At 41.4% G+C, this 10,120-nt stretch overlaps 1 protein-coding gene across 3 annotated transcripts in view; it reads left to right on the forward strand.

The window, feature by feature from the left end:
- The window catches only part of LOC104725221 (serine carboxypeptidase-like 42), a 3,430-nt gene continuing 3,249 nt past the window's right edge, over positions 9,940 to 10,120 (forward strand). For 2 of the 3 annotated variants that reach the window (XM_010443846.2, XM_010443845.2), the window contains exon 1: positions 9,940 to 10,039. The gene's annotated coding sequence lies outside the window, so the exon portion shown is untranslated. Of the gene's footprint in view, positions 10,082 to 10,120 lie in introns of all 3 variants that reach the window. The other variant, XM_010443847.2, reaches the window with a different exon arrangement.

Raw genomic sequence — 10,120 nt, forward strand, 5'->3', positions numbered from 1 at the left:
AGAGATTTTAACAAGACAAGTATCCCATAACGATTTTGCCTCAGATTCGTCGACTGAAAATACAGGAACAAAGGCGCAAACCAAGGCTACAACAATGAATAGCATAGCAATCTGAGAGGTAAATTTAGCCATATGTGCTTATACGTGAAATTTACCGACTATTATTTCTTATATAAAAGAATGTAATGAGGTGTGTTTTGTATTTGATATTATAGACACAAAGCTACATAAGCTATTTATATGTAATTGTAAACCCAACATAACTATCATAACATATTACAAAACTAAAATAATTAATGAGAAAGAGTTTACTTTCTTGGTAAATAAATACACTATGAGCGTTTAAATTTGTTTTTTCAATTATTGTTTTTGATATTATAATGAGAAATTTAATACAAGTAAAAATATTTTGTTTAAATGGAGAATTTTGTAATTTTGTTTTAAATCATGCATACATTCTCAGGTCGCAACCTTCGACCTGCACTGCTTGCACTCTCAGACCGTCGTCCTCGAGCCATACCGTCTTACTCTTGGATCGTCAACCTTGAGATCTCGGTACCAGGGGAAATACTCATCCCCTCCGGAGAACTAATCATCCCCTAGGAGAACTAATCATCTCCTCTGCCGCTCTCTGGGTCGCAACCCGTCAAGCCCGCGGTGCACCAGGAGAACTAATCATCTCCCTAGGAGAACTAATCATCTCTCCATGAGAACTAATCATCTCCTCATGAGCAAACAAGTCCTAACGTCTATAATCATCTCTTAACTGGAACCACCTCTCGTGGTTCACATAAAACATCGCAATGTCCTACCAACCACCATATTTCCTCAATATCACCACCCTCATGACCACTCTTCAGGCCAACCCTAAATGTCTCAACCATTCGGGTGTTTACTCACGCCCTTTCCAAAATTAGACAAGTTCTAACTATTCATAGATCTTTCTATTTTTATGCAACCGCACTTTCCATAAATAGACAAACTTTAACTATTCATAACACTTCCTATTTTAAAACTCGCATATCTCGTAACACCGTGAAATCACCAATCAAAAATCCATGAGAACTGATCATCTCATCTGTGACCACTCTTCAAATCATTCATTAAACATTCCCGCCACTCCAGCATTTCACATCTCTTTTCCAAAAACGACAAGTCCTAACTATTCTTAGAACTTTCCATTTTTCTAAACTTTTTATTTATGAAAACTTTCCATTTCTAGAATCACATAATCCCTTAACCCATTCCACATCAAGATTTCATTAGAACTACTCATCTTATTAAATCTTCACCAACAACAATGACAATAAATCCGCAATACAATCATCACGGTATGAGCAAAACCTGTTACCACACTCACAACACCCATTGGACCTCCAGAACACCAATAAGAACATCGGCCACAACCTCAGACCCCCCACCTGACCAGCATGTGAACTACTATCTTGCTAAACAGTGACACTCCAGACCACATGCAAATTGACTAACTAATCATAATCAATTTCATCACACAACATCACACATCACCCAACAGGAAAATAGTTCAACCAATTAAATTCCTAAACCACTCTAAACCAATCCACTTGACCGCCCTAGAACCATAAGGGCTCTGATACCAAACTGAAACGATCGCACCCGAATTCCCAATCCTCACACAGGATCCACAGGAAACTATCTCATTGGAACCCCATAATTCCGACGAGACAACCGGCGTAGAAATCGCTCCTTACAAAAACTCTCACAATTACACCAAACACCACCTCATCTTGTTACTGAATCGCAAAACCAACCACCCCTAGCGACCGAGTAATAAGAGAGGTGGGCTGGAATACTTTATTCCGTCCAGCCACGGAAACACTTCTCCGATAAACCCTCTAATTCACCGACTTAACTTTATTCCTACACTCTTGAGCTCCACCTTAGTTCTCTAACAACCAAGACCTAACTCCATAAGCCATGGAAGCCCCTTCTAGGTTCCAGCACAAACCGAACTTGTTGGCACAACCAACGATACAATTTACCACAATTCAGACCATACAAAACCTCCAAAACAATACTCGAATAAAACACAAACTAACCGTTCAAATCGCAACTCCACCGTTGGATATGGAGGCAGTACTATCAAAAATCTCTCCACCAAATTTCGTCTCGATCAGACTAGTTTTTGTCCTCCAAACGATGCCTACAAATAACCATCTCGGAACTGTTTTCTAGGGTTTATACTTAACCCAGATTCCACAGTTTGCAGCAATTACTTGGCCAAGAAGCTATCTCAGCTTCTGTCGACAATTGGCTTGATGGAGATTACGCCATTATCATTAGATTCCCGTAACAATATCAGATATGGCCCTCGCGAGCCTCCAAAGTCGACTCCTCCACACTACCTTTATCTCTAACCTTCTTTTACTTTCTTTCTCCTCTTCACCTCTGTTCACTCCAGCTCTGTTCTCCCACCACTAACAAAGCTTCCAAAGCCACGACATGACTAACCAGACCCACGAGAGACTTCTCCACCTCCGTCGCGTCTCGTTCTCTCTCTCCTCCCCACGACCCGTTCTCTCTCTCCTCACGGCTTTCTCTCCTCTCACCGTCTCTCTCTTTCCTGATAACAGCACAAGCACGCTGGCTCTAAGACTCTGGTTGCTTCTCCTCTTCATGCGTCGGAAGACAACACGAACACATCTTAACCCCCTCGCTCTCTCTCCTTGTCCCAGATCCGAAGTCGCACACGTACATACAGAAACGACACCCCAACTCTACACGGAACCACAACAATACGTTGACCACCTCTCACTCTCTCCACCTTCACCTCTTTCTCTTTCGACGTCCATTAGGGTTTCCTCTCCCTCGTACGTGACGGCCAACAAACTCGTCCCTCTCTTTTAAAAGAGAAACTTAGGGCTTTTGGTTTAGGCTGGTCTAGTTTCGTTTTAATAAACAAAACTCAATTAAACCATATGATCACATATATAATTGACCTTGGTTTAATTAACAACTCCTCCTAAACCAACCAGACTAAACCGATTCAACTTCAGTTCCCGAAATAAACTCAAATCATTTATATATTAATTTTTGGGATACGGGCGTTACAATTCTCCCCACCAATAAAGATTCGTCCTCGAATCCCGCAACATCGTGCATCCGCCAAGGACCTGTGTGCAATCATTACCATAGCCCGCACATCCTCCGACCGGACTGAACACCGTCAACCAAAACTTTGCGTGCCACTGCTGCAACAGCCCGCACATCAACGTGAACCAACGGTCCACATAACCCCTGACCCCACTGGTCACCATAACCCAAAACCCGACATCACTCCCGACCTTTGAGGTCTACATCCAGTCACTATGCTCATATCCACGTCCTAGACATTGTTTGCTCCCTCACTCATACATTCTTAGGTCGCAACCTTCGAACTGCACTGCTTGCACTCTCAAACCGTCGTCCTCGAGCCATGCCGTCTTACTCTCGGATCGTCAACCTTGAGATCTCGGTACCAGGGGAAATACTCATCCCCTCCGGGAAACTAATCATCCCCTAGGAGAACTAATCATCTCCTCTGCCGCTCTCAGGGTCGCAACCCGTCAAGCCTGCGGTGCACCAGGAGAACTAATCATCTCCCCAGGAGAACTAATCATCTCCTCCGGAGAACTAATCATCTCCCCATGAGAACTATTCATCTCCTCATGAGCAAACAAGTCCTAACGTCTATAATCATCTCTTGACCGGAACCACCTCTCGTGGTTCGCATAAAACATCGCAATATCCTACCCACCACCATATTTCCTCAATATCACCACCCTTATGACCACTCTTCAGACCAACCCTAAACGTCTCAACCATTCGGGTGTTTACTCATGCCCTTTCCAAAATTAGACAAGTTTTAACTATTCATAGAGCTTTCAATTTTTTGCAACCGCACTTTCCATAAATAGACAAACTTTAACTATTCATAAAACTTCCCATTTTAGAACCCGCATATCTCGTAACACCGTGAAATCACCAATCAAAAATCCATGAGAACTGATCATCTCATCTCCGACCACTCTTCAGGTCATCCATTAAACATTCCCGCCACTCCGGCATTTCACATCTCCTTTCCAAAAAAGACAAGTCCTAACTATTCATAGAACTTTCCATGTTTAGAAACTTTTTATTTATGGAAACTTTCCATTTCTAGAATCACATAATCCCTTAACCCATTCCACATCAAGATTTCATTAGAACTACTCATCTTATTAAATCTTCACCAACAACAATGTCAGTAAATCCGCAATACGATCATCACGATCTGAGCAAAACCTGTTACCACACTCACAACACCCACTGGACCTCCAGCAACACCAGTAAGCACATCGGCCACAACCTCAGACCCCCCTCTTGACCATCATGTGAACTACTATCTTGCTAAACAGTGGCACTCTAGCCACCCTGGACGAAGTAAGTCTCCAACTTAACTTCTCGGAAATCCATTTCGAACATATCCACTTTCACAAACCACCGCCAACGGTATTTGCCGATACTGGCATGATCCACCACTTTCCAACAACTTGTTAATAGCCAATTGCACCTCCCGTACAGAAGCTAAAAACTCTACACAACTACAACATGGAAAACAACTTACCGTGGAATCTCATTGAATGCTCGAAGAGGATGATACTAGGACTCCAAACCACATGCAAATTGACTAACTACTCATAATCAATTCCATCACACAACATCACACATCACCCAACATCACACATCACCCAACAAGAAAATAAGTAAACTAATTAAATTCCTAAACCACTCTAAACCAATCTACTTGACCGCCCTAGAACCATAAGGGCTCTGATACCAAACTGAAACGACCGGACCCGGATTCTCAATCCTCACACAGGATTTACAGGAAAAGATCTCATTGGAACCCATAATTCCGACGAGACAACCGGCGTAGAAATCGCTCCTTACAAAAACTCTCACAATTACACCAAACACCACCTCATCTTGTTACTGAATCGCAAAACCAACCATCCCTAGCGACCGAGTAATAAGAGAGGTGGGCTGGAATACTTTATTCCGTCCAGCCACAGAAACACTTCTCCGATAAACCCTCTAATTCACCGACTTAACTTTATTCCTACACTCTTGAGCTCCACCTTAGTTCTCTAACAACCAAGACCTAACTCCATAAGCCATGGAAGCCCCTTCAAGGTTCCAGCACAAACCGAACTTGTTGGCACAACCAACGATACAATTTACCACAATTCAGACCATACAAAACCTCCAAAACAATACTCGAATAAAACACAAACTAACCGTTCAAATCGCAACTCCACCGTTGGATATGGAGCCAGTACTATCACGAATCTCTCCACCAATTTCGTCTCGATCAGACTAGTTTTTGTCCTCCAAACGATGCCTACAAAGAACCATCTCGGAACTGTTTTCTAGGGTTTATACTTAACCCAGATTCCACAGTTTGCAGCAATTACTTGGCCAAGAAGCAACGCACATAACTCTTTGATATTAATTCCAAATGATGCTATCTCAGCTTCTGTCGACTATTGGCTTGATGGAAATTACGCCACTATCATTAGATTCCCGTAACAATATCAGATATGGCCCTGGCGAGCATCCAAAGTCGACTCCTCCACACTACCTTTATCTCTAACCTTCTTTTACTTTCTTTCTCCTCTTCACCTCTGTTCACTCCAGCTCTGTTCTCCCACCACTAACAAAGCTTCCAAAGCCACGACATGACTAACCAGACCCACGAGAGACTTCTCCACCTCCGTCGCGTCTCGTTCTCTCTCTCCTCCCCACGACCCGTTCTCTCTCTCCTCACGGCTTTCTCTTCTCTCACCGTCTCTCTCTTTCCTGATAACAGCACAAGCACGCTGGCTCTAATACTCTGGTTGCTTCTCCTCCTCATGCGTCGGAAGACAACACGAACACATCTTAACCGTACCCCCTCGCTCTCTCTCCTTGTCCCAGATCCGAAGTCGCACACGTACACACAAAAACGACACCCCAACTCTACACGGAACCACAACAATACGTTGACCACCTCCCACTCTCTCCACCTTCACCACTTTCTCTTTCGACGTCCATTAGGGTTTCCTCTCCCTCGTACGTGAGGGCCAACAAACTCGTCCCTCTCTTTTAAAAGAGAAACTTAGGGCTTTTGGTTTAGGCTGATCTAGTTTCAGTTTAATAAACAAAACTCAATTAAACCATATGATCACATATATAATTGAGCTTGGTTTAATTAACAACTCCTCATAAACCAACCAGACTAAATCGATTCAACTTCAGTTCCCGAAATAAACTCAAATCATTTATATATTAATTTTTGGAACACGGGCGTTACAGGAACGAAGACCCATTGCCTTGCACGAAACTCTCTCGGGGCTTTCCAAAAATGTATAATGGCTCGCGTGGTTCTTCACGGTGTCAAAGTTACGACGTTCTGTTTGTACTATCGAGGCTTGCGAAAAAAAAAAGAAAAAAAAAGAGGGAGAGATGCAACACAAAGACTTCCCGGGAGGTCACCCATCCTAGTACTACTCTCGCCAATGCACGCTTAACTGCGGAGTTCTTATAGAATCCGGTGCATTAGTGCTACTATGATCACAGCCTTTAGTATATCCCTTGTATTCGCATATATCCTTTTCAAAAACTCCGGTGCATTAGTGCTACTATGATCACAGCCGTTAGTATATCCCTTGCAATCGCATATATCCTTTTCGAAAACTCAAGGGATCATTCAATGTAGGTCCCACTTGATATGTGGACCGGTTTAGTCACCTTGGACGTGCTTCGAAGTTCGAAAAACAAGCGATAACTATGTCCAAACATAGTTTTGTATACGGAACAAATTATGTCAGGATCACAAAACATCCAAAATGCCTTTAAACGTCAAAATTTGTCCTCCAAAATGGTCCAATGGAACGAAGACCCATTTCCTTGCCCTAAACTCTCTCGGGGCTTTCCAAAAAGCTATTATGGCTCGCGTGGTTCTTCACGGTGTCAAAGTTACGACGTTCTATTTGTACTATCGAGGCTTGCGAAAAAAAAAAGAGGGAGGGATGCAACACGAGGACTTCCCGGGAGGTCACCCATCCTAGTACCACTCTCGCCCACGCACGCTTAACTGCGGATTTCTGATGGGATCCGGTGCATTAGTGCTGGTATGATCGCATCCGTTAGTATATCCCTTGCAATCGCATATATCCTTTTTCGAAAACTCAAGGGATCATTCAATGTAGGCCCCACTTGATATGTGGACCGGTTTAGTCACCTTGGACGTGCTTCCAACTTTGAAAAACAAGCGATAACCATGTCCAAACATAGTTTTGTATACGCAACAAATTATGTCGGGATCACAAAAAACATCCAAAATGCCTTTAAACGTCAAAATTTGTCCTCCAAAATGGTCCAATGGAACAAAGACCCATTGCCTTGCTCGAAACTCTCTCAGGGCTTTCCAGAAAGGTATTATGGCTCGCGTGGTTCTTCACGGTGTCAAAGTTACGACGTTCTGTTTGTACTATCGAGGCTTGCGAAAAAAAAGAGGGAGGGATGCAACACGAGGACTTCCCGGGAGGTCACCCATCCTAGTACCACTCTCGCCCACGCACGCTTAACTGCGGATTTCTGATGGGATCCGGTGCATTAGTGCTGGTATGATCGCATCCGTTAGTATATCCCTTGCAATCGCATATATCCTTTTTCGAAAACTCAAGGGATCATTCAATGTAGGCCCCACTTGATATGTGGACCGGTTTAGTCACCTTGGACGTGCTTCCAACTTTGAAAAACAAGCGATAACCATGTCCAAACATAGTTTTGTATACGCAACAAATTATGTCGGGATCACAAAAAACATCCAAAATGCCTTTAAACGTCAAAATTTGTCCTCCAAAATGGTCCAATGGAACAAAGACCCATTGCCTTGCTCGAAACTCTCTCAGGGCTTTCCAGAAAGGTATTATGGCTCGCGTGGTTCTTCACGGTGTCAAAGTTACGACGTTCTGTTTGTACTATCGAGGCTTGCGAAAAAAAAAAGGGAGGGATGCAACACGAGGACTTCCCGGGAGGTCACCCATCCTAGTACCACTCTCACCCACGCACGCTTAACTGCGGAGTTCTGATGGGATCCAGTGCATTAGTGCTGGTATGATCGCATTCGTTAGTATATACCATGCAGTCGTATATATCCTTTTTCGAAAACTCAAGGGATCATTCAATGTAGACCCACTTGATATGTGGACCGGTTTAGTCACCTTGGACGTGCTTCCAACTTCGAATAACAAGCGATAACCATGTCCAGACATAGTGTTGTATACGCAACAAATTATGTCGGGATCACAAAAAACATCCAAAATGCCTTTAAACGTCAAAATTTGTCCTCCAAAATGGTCCAATGGAACAAAGACCCATTGCCTTGCTCAAAACTCTCTCAGGGCTTTCCAGAAAGGTATGGCTCGCGTGGTTCTTCACGGTGTCAAAGTTACGACGTTCTGTATAAACTATCGAGTCTTGCGAAGAAAAAAAAAGAGGGAGGGATGCAACACGAGGACTTCCCGGGAGGTCACCCATCCTAGTACTACTCTCGCCCACACACACTTAACTGCGGAGTTCTGTTGGGATCTGGTGCATTAGTGCTGGTATGATCGCATCTGTTAATATGTCCCTTGTAATCGCATATATCTTTTTTCGAAACCTCAAGAGATCATTCAATGTAGGTCCCACTTGATATGTGGAGCGGTTTAGTCACCTTGGACGTGCTTCCACCTTCGAAAAACAAGCAATAACCATATCCAAACATAGTTTTGTATACGCAACAAATAATGTCGGGATCACAAAAAAAACATCCGAAATGCCTTTAAACGTCAAAATTTGTCCTCCAAAATGGTTCAATGGGACGTAGACCCATTGTCTTGCTGGAAACTCTCTTGGAGCTTTCAAGAAAGGTATTATGGCTTGCGTGGTTTTTCACGGTGTCAAAGTTACGACCATCTGTTTGTACTATCGAGGNAAAAAAAAAAAAAAAAAAAGAGAGAAGGATGCAACAGAAAAACTTCGCGGGAGGTCACCAATCCTAGTATAACTTTGTCCCATAAAAACAGCTAATATTAATAAATTAAGATTTAACTTTCGCTTAACAACAGTCTTATCTCCTTGCCATAACACAAAGCACATTTAAAATCACAGCATAGACAACTTTAAAAAATCAAATGTTATATTCAAGTATATACGTAACCTACCCAGGCATCGTGTAGACAACTACCTAGTTTTTTATAAACTCGAGAGATTTTTTTTTTTGGAAAATATAAAATAAATATAAATGATGATCTGTTTTAATTATAAATATAATTCTTATAATTCTTAAAGTTAATGAAATTATTGTTAATTTGGTATAAACATATCACATAAGAAAAAGGTAAAAAATATTAGACAAGTGACAAGTGATCCAAAAAGAAAATAGAGTAATTCCGATTTTTTTGTTTTTTTTTTGCAAAATATTAAATATATATATATATTTAAAATATGTTTCAAATATATAAAAAATAATTCTCAAAGTTAATGAAAGTATTATTAATTTGGTAAAAAACATACCACAAAAGAAAAATTAGTAAAAACACACAAGTGAACCGAACCGGAGTTAACCAAGATGAAAATATAGTTATTCCGATTTTTTTTCCTTTTTTTTTTGCAAAACATTAAATAAATATATAGAATCTGTTTTAAGTATAAGAAAAAATCATCTTAAAGTTAATGAAAGTATTATTAATTTGGTAAAAACATATGTACGGGTGACCTTAGTGCAGTTTACCATTAACCATTGCACTAAACCGGAGTCCTACCAAAAAAATGCACTAAACCGGAGTTAACCCAATATGAAAATAGATTTATTCGGATTTTTTGGTTTTTGATAAAATTACTCGTCCAAACTTTTCAAACATCTTTCAGTTTGTTGTCACTCCCAATGTCCAATTCAAGAAGATAAGACCAGAATCCTCATCTAAATTTTCGTTGTAGTTTGCTGTTTTAGGTATTTTTTTCTCTTCTTCTTTGTCTTAATTCAGCAAACCGGGTAATTTGTTTTTGCTCGCTGTTTTTTTTTTTTTTTTTT

The sequence above is a fragment of the Camelina sativa genome, chromosome 11, assembly GCF_000633955.1.
Source record: "Camelina sativa cultivar DH55 chromosome 11, Cs, whole genome shotgun sequence".
Lineage (NCBI taxonomy): Eukaryota > Viridiplantae > Streptophyta > Magnoliopsida > Brassicales > Brassicaceae > Camelina > Camelina sativa.